We start from the raw sequence: 21,475 nt of genomic DNA on the forward strand, positions 1-21,475 counted from the left end.
AGCCATGCAGCTTAAACTACTGACTTAAAACGTCTTGTGAACGATTATACAAAATGGAAGAGAGGAATGCAGCACATGGCTCTTAAGGATCCCTTCATAATCTAACAACAGGCAATATCAATTTGTAAACTAACACAGGCCAGTTTTACAGTATATGCTAACGCAAACTAATATTGAATACAGTTTTAACAATCTGAAAAGTTTTTTTTTTTTTTAATTCAGTAGCTGCTTATATGTGTAGAAAACAGTTATGCCTTTTTACAATCATTTTGGGAATCTACCAGGGGTTTGAAAATGTAGAAACGTTCTTTTGAAAATAAGCACATTTTATCACCAACACATTCATAAGGCAACAGAGTTTTAGGTGAGATGCTGGGAAGGAGCGATTAGGAATGGATATTATCTGATTCCATGTCAGGACCGGAGGGGAGGATTATGTTCCTCTATCTCCACTTTATTAGGTCAGCAGCCCAATAGAATTTAATATACCACAAATCTACCATTACCAGAAACTGAAGGAAAGGATTACAAAACAAACAACCAATCAAGTAGTGAGTCCAATGCATAAAGTCCTTCTGCACTGTTCAGGCCTCCTTTGTCTTTGCTGCTCAGCAGCTTGCTCAGATAAGTTTCCTATTTCTCTTCAATATTTCTTCTTTATATGGCGTTTAACAAATGTTTTATTGAAGCTGGCTGATATTATCACATTTGGTGTCATTGTACTGCCTAATTTAGGTTGCTTCCTTAGCAAGGGCCTGCGGGATAAAAAATCTGTGATCATTTCACAGGACTGGTTACTTGCCGGGGTTGCCGCCTGAGTGTGGGTAGACTAGAGGGCAGCCAGAAGGCACTCCAGGTCCATGCAGTTGCTTCTTGCTCCACAGTGACCGCACACTGCATTCCTCGCACTCCACCGAGAGTCGGACGATGCACCCCGGAGAGCCTAGGCCCATATATTCCCCAGGGAGTAGCCTAGAGAATAACACCTGCCAAAGACCGGGTCTGCAGCAGGGTTTCCCTCAGTGTTGTGCGGTTTGAATGCGGTGACTGGGATGCCTGCTCCTGCGGGTTTGTATTGGTTTAGCCGCCTCGTGGCTCTTGATGGCACTGTAGGGACTTGCCCAGGTTTCAGCCCGCTGACATTATTAGGGTGCCAGGTCCCTCACAGAGATCTTATCTCTTCAATCTGCTAGATTCCTAGGGTTCATTTCCTGAAAGATGCAAGCTTCCCAGGCAGCCTATATTGAGGAAGGGTTCTCAACCTTGCTACCCCTTGATGATGAGCTTTGCGAGGCATTAGACGCCTCTATACAGTATGCCCTTGTTACGCGACCTCCTCAAGCAAGGGGGATTGGCTAGTGAGACTGGATCTCAAGGATGCCTATTTGACACACCCCATTATTCCGCCACATCGCTGGTTCCTGCAGTTCAAATTGAATCATCAGGTGTTTGAGTTTCTGTCCTTTCCCTTCCGCCTATCCATAGCTCCTTAGTGCTTTACCAAGGTGCTCAAGTTAGTGATAGAGCATCTGCAGGGACAAGGAGTGCACCTGATCGTCTATTTGGACTATAGCCTCTTGATGAATCAATGCTCCTTGGTCTTTACATCTCAGCTGCAGGTGGCAGTGGATCTGTTGGAGCAGATGGGCTTTGTCATTAATGAGAAGAAGTCGCTCCTGGTCCCTGCCCAGTGCACAACCTTCCTGGGCTTCCTCATTGGGGCCAAAGACTGTTTTAAGACTGCCTGCAAAGTAGGAGAGGATTTAACACAAACTCTGGAAAACCTTGGCAAGGCACTCCATGCTTCTCAGACACCGGGCCAGTGTGGTGGACCTGTTGGTGGCTTCCATCCAGGTGATCTTCCCAGACCCCCTTCATTACAGGATGCTTCAGAGGTTAAAGGCGGTTCACCTCCTCAGTCGGTACTCGGAGTCTGTCTAGTTGACGCACAAGAGGAGATGAGATGGTGGCCCTCTCACATGGAAGTTTGAAACAAGAAAGCGATCTTCAGATACAGTCCGGACAGCATCTGAGTCAGCGCCAGCAAATCAAGCTGGGACGCCAGATGTGGAGGTATTTCCGCAGGTGGAAAGTGGTCTTCGGCGGAAAATGCTCTGCATATCAACTGTGTAGAACTGCTGTGGGGTTTGTTCACAGTTCAATGCTGGACTAAGGACAGAGCGAGCTGTTGTCCATCTAGTGGAGGACAAAGCATCTCTGCAGTTCGTTACTGTTAGATTTTGCATCATTGGCATGGTGTCCCCTAACTTTTTGCCTCTACTTCCCAGGTTGCTTCTGTACGCTGGACTCTGTTTTTGACGTTTTTGTTTGCTCTGGACACTTTACGACTGCTGACCAGTGCTGAAGTGTTAGTGTTCCCTGTATAAATTATGTGTGTACATTGGCTTATCCATGATTGGCATATTTGATTTACTAGTAAGTCCCTAGTAAAGTGCACTAGAGGTGCCCAGGGCCTGTAAATCAAATGCTAGTATTGGGCCTGCAGCACTGGTTGTGCCACCCACATTAGTAGCCCTGCAAACATAACTCAAACCTTCCACTGCAGTGTCTGTTTGTGCAGTTTTAAACTGCCAATTCGACTTGTCAAGTGTACACACTTGCCAGGCCTAAACCTTCCCTTTTTATACATGTAAGCCACCTCTAAGGTAGGCCCTAGGTAGCCCCATGGGCAGGGTGCAGTGTGTATTAAAGGTGGGACATGTACTTATGCGTTTTACATGTCCCGACAGTGAAATATTGCCAAATTGGGTTTTCACTGTTGCAAGGCCTATCTCTCTCATAGGTTAACATGGGGGCTGCCTTTAAATATTATTAAAGAGCAGATTCCCTTTGGGAGCAGATGGACATGTGGAGTGTGGGGTCTCTGAACTCACAATTTAAAAATACATCTTTTAGTGAGGTTAGTTTTCAGATTGTGTGTTTGAAAATGCCACTTTTAGAAAGCAGGCATTTTATTGCTTAGACCATTCTGAGACTCTGCTTGTTTGTGGATTCCCTGTCTGCGTCAGTTTGACAGCTGGGCTGTTTAAACCTCTCCTCTAGACAGTGACACAAAGGGAGCTTGGGTGTAGCCTCCATTTCCTGATGGGTCATGTGGGCTGAGGGGCGGAGCGGTCACGTATGCCTGAAAGGACTGTACCTGCCCTACCACAATGCAGTCTCCATCCCCCTGGAGTGTGTCTGGGGCCTTCTCTTTGAAGTAGACCTACCCCTGAAGATTAGATTACTTATGGAACAAAAAGGAACCTCTGCCCGGTAGAAGAGCTGGAGGAGGAGTACTGCCTCTTTGCCTGTGACTGTGCTTTGCTGGGTTGGCCTGCAGTAGCTGCTTTTGCCTGAGAGAGAAAAAGACTGACTTTTGTGTGACTTCCCACTGGTGAAGAATCTCCAAGGGCTTGAATTGAGCTTGCCTCCTGTTGTTGAAGTCTCAGGGACATCAAAGACTTCTCTCTGTCAGCACCTGGGCTTTCAGCTGAGAGTCCTGCCTGCCAAGTGGTGGCCTAACCTGTCTCTGGGCCCTGGAAAGGTGAATCTGGTAGGAAAGGCCAGAAATTCACGCAAAGACCGTCATTCGGGGAAACTTTCGACACACCACCCGCCTCACAGCTGATGATTGACACTCCGCCGGCCTCGTGGCTAGAATAGACACCCCACCTGCATCGCGGCTGGGAGATCCACGCAACACGGCTGGAGAAACAACGCGCTACACCCGCAGCGCCTGCTGTTAATGACGCAAGCTCCCACGCAGCGCAGTGTGTTTACACCATACCACCGGATTTCAACGGAACATCGCTGGGTGAGGAAAATCAACAGAGACTGCCCGGACCATAGATGCCTGACCGGAAAAACACATCACTCTCTTGTGGGAGAAATGAAACGACACACGCCAACCCGAATGGAGGCGGAACGATGCACTGTCTCGCTTGCGAGTGAGAAATCGGCATATTGCTGGCCTTTTTCGAAGCAACACTCGCCCATGCAGCTTTATTTTGACGCTTACCCATGTACTTCTGAGCAATAACAGCATTCTCACTGTTTTCTAAGGATTAAGACTCATATTCTGTTTGACTTGTATGTGTTGCATTTTTGTTGTTTTGGTCTTGTTTTGTTTAGATAAACACCTATTTTTCTAAACCTGTGTTGTGTCATTTTGTAGTGTTTTTACTCTGTGTGTTGGTACAAATACTTTACACCTTGCTTCTGAAGTTAAACCTGCCTGCTCCTGCCAAGCTACCCAGGGGTTGAGGGAGGGTAGCTGAGGGTGATTCTCCTTTACCCTGACTAGAGTGAGGGTCCTTGCTTGGACAGGGGGTAACTTGACTGCCAAAGACCCCATTTCTAACAGCTAGATAGGCCTACTAAGAGGTCCGTGTTCCAAGACACTCGCAGACGTGGCAAAGAGGTTCTGGCAATATTGCAACGAAGTAGAGGATTGGCACTCCAGACACCTATGGGATTCTCAGCACCTGCCAACTGAACCCGGACATTTTTTGACAACTGGAAAGGGTCTGTGGTCCATTCTCGGAGGATCTCCTTGTATCCCGCTTGAATCATCAAGTGAAAAGATTCTTAAGCTGGATGCCGGATTCTATGGCGGCAGCGGATGCGTTGTTACAGGACTGGGCATCGAAAAAGGAATATGCATTTCCCCTGTTCATCATGCTCATACGTGTGTCAGCTCAGGTCAGGAGGCAAAATGCAGAACTGGTGATAACACTGTTCTAGAGATCTGATGTCTGGTTTTCAATGATGATGGAGCTTTCTTGAATACGTCTACCCCACAGGTACGACCTTGTCTGCGCTGATCAGAGGAATTTGCACTAGATGATTCGGGACGGATTACTCTGTCTCATGGCTTGGAGGATTTCTGGAATAGATGGGCCATCAGAGGCCTTTCGGAAGAAGCTAAGCAACTTTTGGCAAGGGCCTGGGCAGACAGCATGAATAAGAGATATTGATTCCCCCTAGGGACAATGGCTTTGTTAATATCTTCAGAGAGAAAAGAATCGGGTGGAATCCAATATTGTTCACATACTGAACTTCTTGTGTGCCTTGGTGTCCGAGAAACTTGTTTATCGATTGGTTAACATCTTTCGTTCTGCTGTTTCAGCTGGTCATTCTCCAGTGGAAGGTTCCCCAGTTAGAGAACATCCTTTGGTTACCAAGCTTATGAGAGGTATCAGACTTTTTGTTCCCCCAGCTCCTAGATCCTCTTCTCTCTGGGATGTGGATAATGTGCTCAAAATTGTTTAGCTCATGGGCAAGTAATAAGTATCTCTCCAGAAAGCAATTGTTGGGGAAACTGGACATTGTACTTTGCCTTATACCCTGTAAAGCAGGTACAGGTAACAAAAACAACCACAATTCAGAAATATAGTTTTAATAATAACAGCAAGACATTCACACATCAAATGACAATAAAAATATATCGGTACTTACACAATACAAAAAGTTTCCTCACTCTTCTTATAAACCATGGGAGGGAAATAATCTCCCACTATGGGTGGGAATAGTCCTCATCTCCATGTCCTTACTATAATAGAAACTTTCTGTTACCAAAGCTAGGACATTTTTCATTCTGTCAGGACCGTAGGCAAGGATTATGCTTGCTTAAAGCATCATTTAAACTGATGTAGCTGTATGAGTCACCAGTTTAAAATGAATGGATTTAAACATTGACTTTGATGACCAATCAGATGCTCTTATAATGTCCTCCAGTGGAACCCCAGAAGAATAAGCTTTATAAGCCGTGGATCCCCTTGCTGTCCGACAGAAGAAGCGTTCGCTATGCGTTGACAGGCTTATCATGGTCGTGTCTGCCTTCCTTTTCACTTACCCGAATTATACTTACGGGTATCAGGAGTTGCATCAACAAGCCGTATTGGTGCACCAGAACTTTGTTCTTCAACACGCTTGATATCTGGTATCTATTTTGCTTTGCCTTGAAAAAGTCATGTTGACGAAACACGTGTTGGCTGTTGTTCCTCTGGATATATGATGGACATTATCATGGCTATTTTTCCTCGTGATGTATGATGGATACTGCCATGTGGAGCACTTTTGGATGAACAATAAACGTGTCTACACACCATTTTTCAAATCGGAATCATCATTTACATCACAACATATTGGATGCATTTGGTGTGCCCTGGTGTTTATTTCTGAACTTTCAAGCACCATATGTTCTACATATGATACTATTTGCATTCTTTGTGGCTGGATGCTCATCAGTTGGACACCCTTTTGTATTACCAGCAGTAAAATGATGTTGATGTTATCTCAACTATAATACGTACATTGATAGGAGGTGCGAACATCATACACAGCCACTCTTTTCTGTATACAGGTATCAGATGTGCAAGCTTTATATGTTACATGTAGAGTATTTACCCTAGATAGGACTATTTTCCATGTTTCAAGACATACTAAATCCAATGTGAAGGTGATTTCTTAACCTGCTTTTCAAGACAGACCAAAGTTGTGTGGTGGAGTGTATTAAGGCTTATGAGGCCATCACAGAGGAGATCCGACCAGCTGGGGAGACAACTCCTCATTTCCGTATGTAAGCCTTACAAGGTGGTTTCGTCACCCACCATAGTTAGGTAGTTGAGCTTCGTTATGCAAGAAGCTGGTATTGATACCTCCTCTTTTAGGGCCAACTCGGCAAGGGGATCCGCGGCTTATGAAGCTTATTCTTCTGGGGTTCCACTGGAGGACATTATAAGAGCATCTGATTGGTCATCAAAGTCAATGTTTAAATCCATTCATTTTAAACTGGTGACTCATACAGCTACATCAGTTTAAACAATGCTTTAAGCAAGCTGTCACCAGGCAGGTCGCTCCCCCCATCTGCCACGCAGCCCCCTGTGGGTTGAACCTCCGTTGCCGCTTTTGCCGCCTGACTACTCGCTCCCTTTTTTCTGTACCTCTGCGCTTGACTTCTGTGCCACTTCGTTTTTTCATTCTGTGCCCCTGTGTTTTGCTTTCTGTACCCCTGTGCTCTGTTGTCCCTCTCCCGCCGTCTTTTCCTGCCGTTTTTTCCCCGGGTTTTCCCCTGGGTTTTTCCCTTGCTGCTGAGCCCCTGCTGCCCCGCCCCTTCACTCCCACTGGCCGCCCGGCTCCCACCTCCCAGCTGCTCCTCCCTCCCTCTGCCCTCATATGGAGGCCGTGAAGCGGGCGCGCCGCTGACGCACCGAAGGCGCCCCTAAGGCAAGCCCGTCTGCGCCTGGACCGCACCCAGAACCCCTGGAACCCGCACCCCCGCAACGCCAGACTGCACTACGACGCAAGCACCCTCCACGCACTCAACACCAGACGAGACCACCCCTGCTACCGGGCCACCCCGAAACGCACCCAGGGGCCTTTCACCTGCCGGAATTGCAGATTCATCAGCATCCAACCCTGCGCACCACCAGCCAGAGAACCCAACCACCTCCGCTGCATCCTCCTCAACACCCGCTCCGCTCGCAAGCACGCCATCGAACTTTGGGACCTCCTAGACTCCACCGCCCCCGACGTCGCCTTCCTGACGGAGACCTGGCTGAACGCCACCTCAGCACCAGACATAGCCATAGCCATCCCACAGGGCTACAAGATCTCCCGCAGAGACCGCACCAACGGAGTGGGAGGAGGAATCGCCATCATCCACAAAGACTCCATCAAAATCTCAACGAACACCGATGACACCCTCACCACCGCCAAGCACATGCACTTCCAGATCCACACCGACCCCAACACCTCCCTCAGAGGAACTCATCTACAGACCTCCCGGACCCCGCCCGCAGTTCAGTGACACCATCGCCGACCTCATCAGCACCCACGCCCTCGCTTCCACGGACTACATCCTCCTCGGGGACCTGAACTTCCACCTCGAGAACAACGACACCAACTCCATCGCCCTGATTGACAACCTTGCCAACCTCGGACTCAAACAGCTCGTAACGACACCCACTCACGCCGCTGGACAAACGCTCGACCCCATCATCTCCGCAAGCCCCCACGTCTCCTTCAACCGAACCACACTGGACCGACCACAGATGCGTCCACTTCACCTTCAGAAAACCCACCACACACCACTGCACCCAACAGCTACCACGCCGCTGCTGGGGCAAGGTCACCGAGGACCAACTGACTAACGCCCTCGCCCTGAGACCACCCACCGACCCAGACACCGCCGCGACCAACCTCACACAGTGGATCAACGACTGCACCAACACCCTCGCCCCTCTCAAGACCTTTACAATCAACCACACCAACAAGAAAGCCGCCTGGTTCACCTAGGACCTCTGGATCTCCAAGCACACCTGTTGGAAGCTGGAGAAGAAATTGCTCCACGATCCGAACACCAGACAACCACACAGCCCTCAAGAGCGCCATCCGCAGACATCACCAACTCATCAGGACCGCCAAGAAGACTGCCTTCAAGGACCACCTAGACAACAACGCACACAACACCAAAGAGCTCTTCAGCATCGTGAAAGAACTCTCCAACCCCAGCTCCATCACCAACGACATCCCGCCATCTCAAGACCTGTGCGAGTCCCTGGCCGCCTTCTTCCACCGCAAGATCACCGACATCCATGACAGCTTCAACCCTGACCCCCCCGCACCCACCACCGAGTCCACCACCCCTGCGACTACCACTCGCACCAGTCGCCTGACCGTCTGGTCCAGCGTCAGCGACGAAGACACCATCAAAACCATGAACTCCATCCACTTCGGATCCCCATCGGACCCCTGCCCCCACCACGTCTTCAACAAAGCCAGCACAGCCATTGCGCCCCACCTCCGGAAAACAATCAACTGTTCCTTCGAGACAGCAACCTTCCCAGAAAGCTGGAAGCACGCTGAGATCAATGCCCTTCTGAAGAAGCCTAAGGCGGACCCCAAGGACCTCAAGAACTTCCGGCCCATCTCCCTGCTCCCTTTCCCGGCAAAAGTGACCGAGAAGATTGTCAACAAACAGCTGACCCGCTACCTCGAAGTCAACAACATCCTGGACCCTTCCCAATCCGGTTTTCGCAGTAACCATAGCACTGATACCGCCCTCATCGCCGCCACTGACGACATCCGGACCCTGATGGGCCAAGGAAAAACAGCCGCCCTCATCCTCCTGGACCTATCAGGAGCCTTTGACACGGTCTGCCACCGCACCCTATCAGCACGCCTCCATGACGCCGGTATCCAAGAGAAGGCCCTGGCCTGGACCACATCCTTCCTCTCCGGCAGAACCCAGAGCGTCCGCCTCCCACCCTTCCGCTCTAAAACCACCGAGATCATCTGCGGCGTCCCACAGGGATCCTCCCTCAGCCCGACACTGTTCAATATCTACATGGCCCCCCTCGCCCACGTCGCACGACAACACAACCTCAACATCATCTCCTACGCCGACGAGACCCAGCTGATCATATCCCTCACTGACGATCCCCACACCGCCAAAGCTAACCTCCACCGAGGAATGAAGGCCGTAGCGGACTGGATGAAGGACAGCAGACTGAAGCTGAACTCAGACAAGACGGAGGTCCTCATTCTCAGACCCACCCCATCAGCCTGGGACCACTCTTGGTGGCCCACGTCACTAGGCACAGCTCCGGAACCTACAGACCATGCACGCAACCTGGGGTCATCCTCGACTCCACTCTCTCCATGACCAGACAAGTCAACGCCGTCTCCGCGTCCTGTTTCAACACCCTCCGTATGCTCCGCAGGATCTTCAAATGGATCCCCCTCGACACGAGAAAAACTGTTACCCAGGCCCTCATCACCAACAGACTCGACTACGGGAACACCCTCTACTCAGGAATTACAAACAAGCTCCTAAGACGACTCCAACGCATCCAGAACGCCTCGGCCCGACTCATCCTCGATGTCCCCCGCCGCAGCCACATCACACTCCACCTGAGAGGCCTGCACTGGCTCCCCATCAACAAAAGGATCACCTTCAAGCTCCTGATCCACGCACACAAAGCACTGCACAACACCAGACCCACCTACCTCAACAACCGACTCAGCTTCCACACCCCCACCCGAAGCCTCCGCTCAGCCAACCTCGCCCTCGCCACAGTCCCCTGCATCCGAGAAACCACCGCCGGCGGCAGATCCTTCTCCTACCTCGCCGCCAAGACCTGGAACACTCTCCCCACCATCCTACAACAGACCCAGGACCTGCTGGCCTTCAGAAGACTCCTCAAGACCTGTCTCTTTGACCAGTAGCACCCCCCCTCCCCAGCGCCTTGAGACCCTCGCGGGTATGTAGCGCGCTTTACAAATGCAGTGATTGATTGATTGAAGCATAATCCTTGCCTACGGTCCTGACAGAATGAAAAATGTCCTAGCTTTGGTAACAGAAAGTTTCTATTATAGTAAGGACATGGAGATGAGAATTATTCCCACCCATAGTGGGAGATTATTTCCCTCCTATGGTTTATAACAAGAGTGAGGAAACTTTTTGTATTGTATAAGTACCGATATATTTTTATTGTCATTTGATGTGTGAATGTCTTGCTGTTATTATTAAAACTATATTTCTGAATTGTGGTTGTTTTTGTTACAATTTCAAATGTGAGTATTTAAGATTTATAGAGGGTAGTTTACTATTAACTCATTTTTCTTATAGGAAATGATGGTTCCAAACAAGAATGAATCCGGAGAAGGCCGCGTTCAAGGCTGCATTTACATAAAGAAAGAGGGAAAAGGAGGGGTGGTGAACAGAGCAGAAGGACTTTATGCATTGGACTTACTACTTCATTGGTTGTTTGTTTTGTAGTCCTTTTCTTCAGTTTCTAGTACAGGTATTTTTTTTGTCTATTATATTCTGGTTAGCTGCTGACCTAAAAAAGTGGAGAAAGAAGAGCATAATTCTGGCCTCTGTGTCTTTAACAGAATTGAAACTTTCTGTTACTAAAGCTAGAAAGTTTTTCATTCTCTGGGGGGACGCAAGGTTATCGGGCTGACTAGTAAAATAGTAAAATGTTCTTTGAATTTAAAAACAATAGCTAATATTTAGGTTCTAACACCTGATTTTCGGCCTGTGACTCAAGGTGCTTCAAATAATTTTCCAATGCAGTTCCTTGACTGTCGCTAGAGTGCAGGAAAGAACACAGCCTGTATAACAGGCCTGATACCAATGATGCGTGCACCATCTTTACACTCATTTAAATCTGGCTTGGTCTGAGTGTTTAAAATACCTCACTAAGATGTTGTGTTTAGGAAAGGGACCCAATCAAATGTGTCACCACTGTGGCCCACAGGCCTGGAAACAGCAGCTAAAACTGTAGAAATATGGTCCTGAGTGCCTGAAACCTATTGAGGGTAGCAAGAGACGGTTGGCGTCCCGCTGGATGCTGCTAGATTTCACCAGGGGATGCAGGGTTGGAAGGGTTACCGGACATAGAGGCTCCTCTCTCCCCGAGATGTGCCTCCTCTTTTCCATTGCAGTGTGGAGAAAGAGCTTTAAGGATTCAGAAAGCACTACTTCTGTTCTGGCTTCTGGATTTGGGCACTGGGCTGCAGCTGTTCGCTGCCTGAAACCGAGCCCTGATACCTAGCTGTGGAGACCGAAGACAATGCCCCCAGGTGGAGGATTGCACAGGGCACCATTCAGTGCAGAGTCTGCCTCAGAGATAAGAACCCTGCTGAGGAGGCCAAGGCAGAGAACTGTATGAGCCAAAGAAGGAAGCATCTGGTAAATTATAGCTCCTACAATGAAAGCCTAAGTGTACAGAAGGGTCATGCTCTACCAGGCTTGACATATGAAGCTCTGAAAGGTTGAAGAGAAGGTAGGAAGCTGAGGAGAAATCCCTGGAGGCGTAGGTCTGTAGGGGGGGAACAGACTTCTGTCCCCAACCTTCATTAACCTGCTTTGGATGTAGCAGCTGGTAAAGTGAAACTTGAAACCCCGATCATTATTAAAATGGTGGACTACCACTTTTAGGTGAAGACTTGATGCAGAGTTTGGTAGGAAGAACTATTTAAAGGAGCCTGGTGCCCTCATGAGAAAGAAGTCAAAGGAATTTGCCTTCCGATGAACAACCCACTTGAATGGCACATCCTAAAATGTGGACATCATCCTCAGGCTTGGGTGCCCATCTGACCAGCTGACTACAGCGAACACTAATAACTTCCAACGAGGTCACTTTCTCTGTACTTAAGACTGAGTCAGAGCAGTGTCAGCTCTGGACTCATCAGGTCAAGTTTCATCCTGAAGATCAGCCCTAGCGAAACACAAACACCGGAACATAAAAGCTGTTATAAGGCACCTCATCCAACAGTTCAAGAAAGATATGACTTCTCTGTGTCACGAGATTGTTAATTCATTGGCTAGGCTAGGCCCTGGCCTTCAAAAGGTGGAGGACTGGGTAAACCACCTAGAGACGGCAAAGGTCAAACAATCTAATGAACGAGAAGGTGACATTAGTGATGTGGAATCAACAAGCTCTCTAAGACAAAACAGGTGACTGTGAAAGCGTTCATGTTACCATAACTTTAAAATCAAAGGCATTATGAGTGAAATCTATGAGACAGACCTAGAGGCACGTGCTCATAATCGGTTTTGTATGCTCGTGAGCACCTCTGATAACATGGCGGCGGTGTTGGATCAATAACATAGGGTCTTCTCAGAATTTCAGAGAAAACTGAATCTACTTCTTGTGATCCACAAAAGGAGAAAATCACAAAGGTCTAAAAACTTCGATAATGTGCAAAGCCAAGGACAATGCGAGTTACTGTTTAAGGTAAGAAAACGTGCAAATACATGGTACAGCACAACTTAAACCGCATTAATTTTCAGGTACAGGGAAAGAAAGAAGCAGCGCGCGCTAGACTAAGAAAGGGAGGATTCTGACCATTCAGAGCAGTTCAAAGCAGAAAAGGGATAGCCTTAAGAGCGCAGGTAAAGGCCCCAATGTTCAATTATCCACCGTTGTGACAATGTCATTTGCCATCAACATAAATTCATCAAGCCGAACACAAGGACTCCACAGATATCTTTTAGATACTTGCCTAATGCAGGGACGCGTTAGCGACATTTAAAATTGAAAGCTCTAGCGAGGAAGCCGCCCGATTCCCCAATTCACTCGTTCTTAAGCATATGCAGCTATTAGCAGGCCATAGTAGGTTTTGTGAAATGTTAAGCAAATGAAGGTAATGTAGAGGACTTTGAGCAGTGCGTTAGCTCCTTGTTAGACTTCAGTAGCCTTCAGAGACCATTAAGTACCCTCTGGCTAATTGGCCCAATGGTAGATTAATCCTTTTTTATTCTAGCAGTCCTATTTTAACACCTCGTGCACTCTGTCAGCGCAGTGTCTGAATGACAAAATAATACAGTGCATGAATAATAATAAGAAAAGTTAAATTAACATTTCATGTCTCACATGCCATACCTATGTCAGACCAAAAAAAACCTTTCCGAGGCAGCCCCTGACATTCAACTTCTTTATACAATCTTATGTTGACATATCTTTGAGGTGAGGCATCCTAATTATTGCTAATTGTCTATCAAGTGCTCACTTCCCGTTCTCCCCTGCATCCTCCACCCCAACCTCCGGACATACTACTAAGATTAATTTGTCTGGACGAGACAAATAGGGCGTCAGTGTGCAGAGCTCAAGATGGACATGACACCTGAGGTCATCCTAAATTTGGACCCAAATTACTCGAGCAGCTTTAAGTCTGTTCAAGACTCATAAAATGATAATTTGTCATTAAGTATTTAAAGTAGACTCCAAGCGAGAAATGGACCTATCTGTTTATACGAAAATAGTTCTACTCATTTTCTTTTTTTTAACAAAATGATAAAAAAAAACGAAAATGTACATAGGGTACCTTGTTTACAGCCTTCTATATCAAAGGTGTACTACTGTTAAATCAGGTGCATAATGTCCCGGTGCATTTTTTCTTAAAGTCCTTTAGGAAATTACCAACGGTAATTTGAAATTGGTGAAGGAGTGTAAAATTAAAGAAATGACCTTTTAGATCATGTTTTTTTCACTTACAATTACGACGATGGTGCAGCAAGTAGGCACATGCGCTATATTGTCCAAGTATCCTGCTTACGTACTGTGGTGCAAACACTGCCAATTTCATAGTACAACTGACTTAAATATTTGTATTAAAGAGGCCTAGGGATCACTTTATCATCATTCATCTAGCAGAGATATGCAACAAGTAACACAAGGGTAACAGAGCCAGTGCTACTTAAAGGCCACTGCTGCACCACAAAATGGTCACAAGAAACTGCCAGATTACATTCAACTGCTTAAAATGTCCTTGTTTCTAGGAGCACGTTAATGTCAGCAGGGCAAAGTTTATTTTTGTCTAGTTCTTCGAAAGTCCTTGTTCTTAGCATAACTGCAAGACTCTTGAAGCTCCAATAATAAAAAATACCTAATATTAGTCACTATCAACTTTTCACATTGTATCATTTTTAAGTATGATGTACTGATATCAACAATTACATATACATAACTGATGTGAATGTTGAGCAACATATTTGGATGCAGTTTCATATAAAAAACCTAAATGTATTGGCATTTCAACTGTCTATAAGGGCTGGCCTACAATTTGGCTCAAATAAAACCTGAAATATAGGGCACATTCAAGACTACTACTTCTCCTGGCTGCCACCTTTTCATGTACTTTGCTTGCACATTCTATGACTTTGCTGAACACTACAATATATTCAAACTGCTCTCTTTTAGGTTATGGATTTGCTCCTTATTCTTTGTATCTAACTCTGCAGTGTCTATAGGATACATGACTCTTAAACTGCTTATCGTTTGACTAGAAAGCCAACTATAAAGGAATCCAGTGTATGATCACGACTGCTGATCTATTACATCCAACAGTAAATAGCAAAGGGTGAATAATTGAAGGTGATGTAGACAGAAGCTGTGGCGATATGCTGTTACTAATAGAAACAAGCACTGGCAAGGTAATAGGTCTCACATTTGTGAGAGTTAGAGCTATTGGCGCTGTAAATGACAATGGCCCTCATTCCGACCCTGGCGGTTGGCGGAGAAGTGGCGGCCATACCGCCAACAGGCTGGCGGTAAAAAAATTGGAATTATGACCATGGCGGTTACCGCCATGGTCATCTGCCACTTCTCCGATCCGACCGCTGGGCTGGGGACTTGGGTCTCCAGCTCGGCGGCCGTCACAAGACTGTCGGCGGTATCACGACCCGGCTGACCGCCATGGATTTCATGGGGTTGGGAACCACCATGAAATCCATGGCGGTAAGCACTATCAGTGCCAGGGAATTCCTTCCCTGGCACTGATAGGGGTCTCCCCCACCCCCGCTTCCTCCCCCCACACCTCTGTTGAGGTGGCTATTCAAAATTTGCAGTCTTGCCCTTGCCATCTGGACCACTCAGACTAGAGCAGGAAGCCTGGATTTGGACAATAGTGTTTTATTTGCCCAGACCAGTGGTGCCCAGTGAGTATCCTACAGAACTGGCTCCTTGGCATTTTTTCAGGCTATGTAAAGGATTCAAATGTATGTTTTTCTTGGGAATCCAAGGTATGTCCAGAACTATGTCAGAGTGTCTTCATACCCACATAAGATAAATTACGTAAAAATAATTTATATGGGCCTCAAATTTCAAATATTTGTAATGGTAACAAAATGTGTGATGCAATTATGTAAAAAAAAAACACTTGATGTACACTATTTCAATTGTCTAGGGTCTTTCCACTATGGCCTTATGTGAGCCATATTATAATAACCTATCAATACAGTGCCAGTGACAAATCTGGACTCTTCATCATGTCTATTTGTAGTCTTTCTTTGTTGCTGTATACAGAATAAAAGACTTCAGTCACAACACCACATTTGGGTTAAGTTCAAGTAGTGGCTGGTCCTGGTGGCCACAGTTTGTGAAAACAACAGTTCTGTTTAAAACATCTCCTGCCCATTGAGTCTTTACTGTTACTGTCCAGGAGTGACTTTGAAATGTAGTCCTTGGGGTGTGTACACCTATAGGCAAACACACGCATATTCCTATAGACATGGGTAGGTATGGTGAAGCACTAAGAGGAACACCAGTACAAGCAGGAGTGAGAAAAGGGACACTTGATAGGGTCAGAAAGATACTTTCTTGATGTTGATTTTCCATGTACTTGGTAACCAGGACAATCAGAAATAATGCATAGAGTTTACATCAAATGATGCATGGGAACTTAATGGAGTGGTTACTTGAAACCCAGGGCTGGAAGAGAGGAGAACAGGTTAAACATTACTGGACTGTGACAGACGATGCCTGGATCATTATACACAGGAGTCCAGAGGATGATGGGGAAGCACTCTGCACCTGTGACAGTGACTGTGGAGGGGTATTTCAGGTAGGGCCTCTTGAAACAGGAAGCAGTGGTATTTGAGCTCTCTTTTAGACAATGCTTCCAGAAGTAGCATCTGAAAGGTGGCAGTAGCTGTAAGGGGAGTTTTAAAGCCATGACACCAGTGAATTCTGAGAGCAGGAAGTGATGGAGTTTGCTCCACTTTTGTGCCCTATGATATGCTGCTCCTCTCACTGTTTCACCCTTGTGTTAGCTTCTTTGTGCTACAGGGTTAGGAAAAAGGTCGCCTCTACTAACTGAACTCTATTTGAAGAGGCCCAGTTTACATCCAAAGGCTAGATATCTTTTGCTATCAAGCTTGAGGCCGTGAAGTGCTCAGGTCTGGTGTCACAACTCCTTTTGCACCATCTTCAACCACACCTTTCGCAATCTTCTTGCCTAGAACTAACCTATGTGCTTGGTTGGTGACTCTCTGGAGGTTATCAACAGCACATGCTACCGCCTAGTGTTAAGCTCTACTCAAGTCACTTGGTTAATGCACCCATCGCGGAGGTCTTGACAGAACGAAAATGTCAGAGATTACAATCCTGACATAGCTTTTTTATCTTATCTCTGCAAGGTTGATATAAGTGAATTATGGCAATTCTGCAACGAATGGCACCTTCTTTGCAGTGCTATAAATTGCAGAACCTATATTACCAAGTGCTGTATATATAAATAAAAAAAAAAAATGTATTCCCAGACTGCCCTAAAATGCATGAGACAAAGAACCCTAGAGATGCGGTATAAGGGCCAGAGCTGTCAACTTTGGAGCTTGGGGACACGGTTTGACTGTGGGCGGTGGCTCAACATCCTGTGATTCTGGGCAAATCACTTTATCTCCCTTTGCTACCGAAAATGAATACGTCCTTGTGTAATGTAACCGATGCTCAATGTAAAGCGCTTTAATAACTTTGTATCAAGCTCTGGCTATATAAAACTGCAACAAAAAATAAAAAATAAAGCACTCTAATACCTTTGTGTCGAGTTCACACCACATAAAACTGCAATAAATACATAAATATCACAAAGAGAAAGCAAGATGCCTGAAAGCAAAGAAGAGGAAGAAACAAACAAGAGAAAAATAATGTGGGAAACGGCACATGGCTGATCGTGCAATATTCTATGTAACAGAGTCAGTCTCCAAGGCGGTAACAAACGTGAAGCATTTACTAATAACATCAAGGGACTTTTGAAAGGCAGGCCAAGGAACCAATCAAAGTGATGGGCATGAGATGGGCATGGTTAAAGCCCACAGAATAAATTACAACATGTCATGGCTTGTGCACTGCTATGCGCGACCTAAAAAAGGACATCTTATGACTAGGATGACTGGAAACTGAGCATGAAAATAATGGGTAAACAGATACTGTAGACAACTAAATTATTTTTGATGGTCCACATTTTGTTATAGAAGGTACAGAAGAATTTAAAGTTGTATTGGAATTGTTAGCTTTGTGAGGCAGGATGTGCAAGTGCATTACGCAGTTGACAACTTTTATTAAGTGTCACAGGACTGTGGTTAATACCATGTTATGTTGGTTTGTAAGGCACTTGGCTATAATCAACTTGCTCATATTGTGACAGACAAGAACCGTATATATTTGGAGCAGCCTCTTCAAATTGGCTCCACAGTGAACAATATCCCAGACTCCTCCCCCCACCCACAGTTATTCAAAATCATGGAGATATTAGGTAGACCAGACATGATGAACATATGGTTGGGATTTCAGGCTATCAGAGAGATTCTTGTAAAATCCTCCTCACTTCCCAGAATTTAGGACTGAGAAACGTCAGAAAGTTCAAAGACAGAGAGAGAAACAACACACCAAGGTTTTCAGTGACACAGGTGCTCCTAAGCTGAACTGCTGGTATCCGGTAAGACTGTGGGCAAGAAAGCCAAGGAAAGGGAACATAGCAACGCATCAAGGCCAAATCAAAAGTCAAGGTCGAGGTAAAGGTAAAGAGGCAAATGCCCAAAATACTGAGGGAAACAAACAGAAGGGAAAAAATAACAGTAAGGATGTATATCTCGACATGAAGTCCCACTCCTTAACATTAGTGGTTTGAGAGTCACAGCACCACAGCTTCCAAAGACCAGTCTGTCATTTATAAAGTAAAATGCCTATAGAATCTTCTGATAAGAGGTCTCAAACTTCCCATCGCCTGCTAATTTCTGACTCAGATTGCCAATGAGCCCAAAATAAAATACACTATTATGCAGGGATAGTTGTCCAGAGTGTGTTATTAGCACAAATACCAGATTTAAAACTCGCTTTTTCACTGCTCCGACATTCAAGGAGTGAAAAACAAGTCGTATTTCCCACTGTTACAACTCCACAGCAGTGAAGAAAATTGGCTCCAAGGTGGGTGCTGTGGCAGATAGTAACCCCGGCCTACCAGAGGTCTCCAGGAATCCAAGGAAGGCAGGCGATGATTTTGCTCATCCAGCTGTCTCCACTACTGAAAAATGAGGGGATATCCAGACCCTGACTAAACAAGGCTGTTAGCTGGGCTGAGAAGCGGCTCTCCAAGATCCACTGTCACACTGCCAGCTCTGGGATCACTAATTCGGAGCTTTGAAGTGGGGTACAGAGGGCTGCAGGGAACCAGGAACTATTCTTTATTTTGAGTCAGGGAGGGTGGCAGGAAATCAATAAATGTATGAACTTTAGGGCAGGGGGAGTACTACTGAGGATAGTAGTGGAGGGTGGTAGGTGGCCAGGTATTTTAAATATTTCAGTGCAGGAGGGGGAGTACACGAACAAGAGTTTGGGTGGAGGGGGGATTAAACCGAGGGCAGTGTGGGTAGTTGGCAGAACATCAGGTATGTTTAATTTTTATAGCACACTTAGGCCTGGGGGAGGACAGTGATTGAGGGAGGGAAACGGTATAGGTCTTCCCTATGACGCAACTATGCCTTTGCTGTTCATGAGAATATGGGAAGAAGACATGTGGGTCATGCACAAAACAGACTTTTAGATGTGTATTTGTCAACAGCGGGAAGTCTTTTACCTTAGGGTTCCAAGTGACATCACAGACAACAGAAGCTTTACACTATTTGGTGTCATTTGGAACCCTCCAATGGAACACATCCCCATTATGGACAGCTACCCATCTATAATTCTGTAAGCCCTCCAAAATAACAGTGTTTTACTAGGACATCCATGACTTGCAAATGTTTTCACAATTATGTTATGTCAGTATTAGGTTACATAGAATGAATACCATACAGCCCAATCTTGCTGCATAAAGTACTTTTCTGGATCTCACAGCATTGTGTGAAAATCAAGTTTTTTATATCAAATGATACTTTGTTCCCAGATAAACATGCCAATAGACATGTACTTTCATCAACATAATAAGTACCTTTCAACTACATTTGAGGTAACCAGATTCTGGAAAATAAGCGTAACCTTGTACAAAAGTAGAGGTGAGTGTGATGTATTAAATAATATTAAATAAAACAAAAAATATGGGTGGAATGTGTGAATAAATTTCAGATTAGTAATTACGCAGGCCGCATTCTGGCCTATCATTCCTTGCCCACTATGCCACCCTAGATGGAGACCAATCATAGGCAAACCAGTCTTGATCCTGCTTCAATATGACTAGACCAGCCCAAACTTCCACGTCAGGTCCCTCCACTTTGGAATACAAGTAACCCCAGAAAGGGTTCAGCCTTTTGTCTTATTTGAGGTTTCTTGTTTTCCTGCCTAGAGGAGACCAGATCTGCCAGTTCAGGTTGGACTATTTCTAGCAGAGAAGGACAGAGGCTGATTTGTAGATGGCTGACTAGAGAGGCATTGTAGGCATTGTAGGTGAATAACAGTGGACTGGAATGCATCTCAAACAAACACTAAGGCAGATTTTAATTAAAGCATCCTTTCCATCACTTTGCATTTTTTACACTTGAATAATTATAAAGCATTTCTTGCACATTAAATTCTCATAAAATCTACCAAAATGTATGTTTGTAATTCGATTAGTATTACCATTTATTATACAGTTTGTCATTAGCAACAAAATGTGCTACAATGATTAGTTAGTAAACTTTTAATTAATCATTGTAGAACATGTGCAGGTAGGTACACAAGTAGCATTACTGACTAAAGACTGAAAGCAGAATAACTCATTATAAACTCAAGCTGATTGACCCTATGTATGTTATGTCACATCGGGCATTCTGCAGGACAAAAAAGCCTTTGAACTATACAACCAGATGTGTAAAGAATGAGTAGCACAAGCACCACTATGTCAGATCTAAAAAGGTTCAGCAAGAAAACAGAAATCCTGCAGCGATTAGGGTTGTATTGTTAAGGTACCTAAAGGCCTATCAGTTTGCTATAAGTGCCTTGTGTTTCTGGCTTTCAAATCATTTAGAAGGGCATAAGTTGTTGGACTCTAGTAAGAGGAGTTTCGGTCTTGGATGGGTATGGAGATTACATTGGTTACAGTACTTGATGTTCTCAGGATGGGCCTTGACAGATGGTACCTGTGGGCCTTATAATTGTAGATATTTCCACTACCTTTGGTATGGTGATCGCTCTATGCTAATTTACTGCCTGGCCTGCAGGGTATGGCACTATCCTGGTTCTCAAATTTGTCGACTCTCATGAGCAAGATCTTAGCTCTTCCTGTATTTTGGTCTATGCATAAGACAGTCAACAGAGAGCTTCCTCAGGGTTCATCAGAGTCAAGCATCCTCCTTTATGTATATGCAACACTAGTAACAACTGGTCAGCATTAGGTATTAAATATATTTAAATCTGTAGGCACCTGTGTTTTAAGGCCCTCTGCTCTGTCCATAACGATTTGTACGGCCAATGCCCTAAATACAGCCAAGCAAAACTTGATGAATTTATCTCTGTGGGATCTCTTCATTCTGGTGCATGACTGCAATTTGGCATTCTATGTTTCAGGTATACTTCTTTGTGTAAGTAGATCCTTTGCAGTCGTGGACCCAAAGATTTGCAAACAGGTTCCTATAGTGAATCAGGATACGAACCAGGAAACCATCAGCAGGTCCCTTAAGGACCACCCTTTCATTATGACCGTTCTTCCTTCTTTTAGTTTCCATTTACTGACCGAGGCAGTTTTTGCACCAAGATGTTGAATGGTG

The 21,475-nt window shown here is 45.6% G+C and overlaps 1 protein-coding gene across 1 annotated transcript in view; it reads right to left on the reverse strand.

The window, feature by feature from the left end:
* Positions 1-21,475, reverse strand: part of CNTLN (centlein) — a 1,263,565-nt gene that overhangs the window by 379,694 nt on the left and 862,396 nt on the right. The window lies entirely within an intron of this gene.

This window comes from Pleurodeles waltl, chromosome 1_2 (genome assembly GCF_031143425.1).
Source record: "Pleurodeles waltl isolate 20211129_DDA chromosome 1_2, aPleWal1.hap1.20221129, whole genome shotgun sequence".
Lineage (NCBI taxonomy): Eukaryota > Metazoa > Chordata > Amphibia > Caudata > Salamandridae > Pleurodeles > Pleurodeles waltl.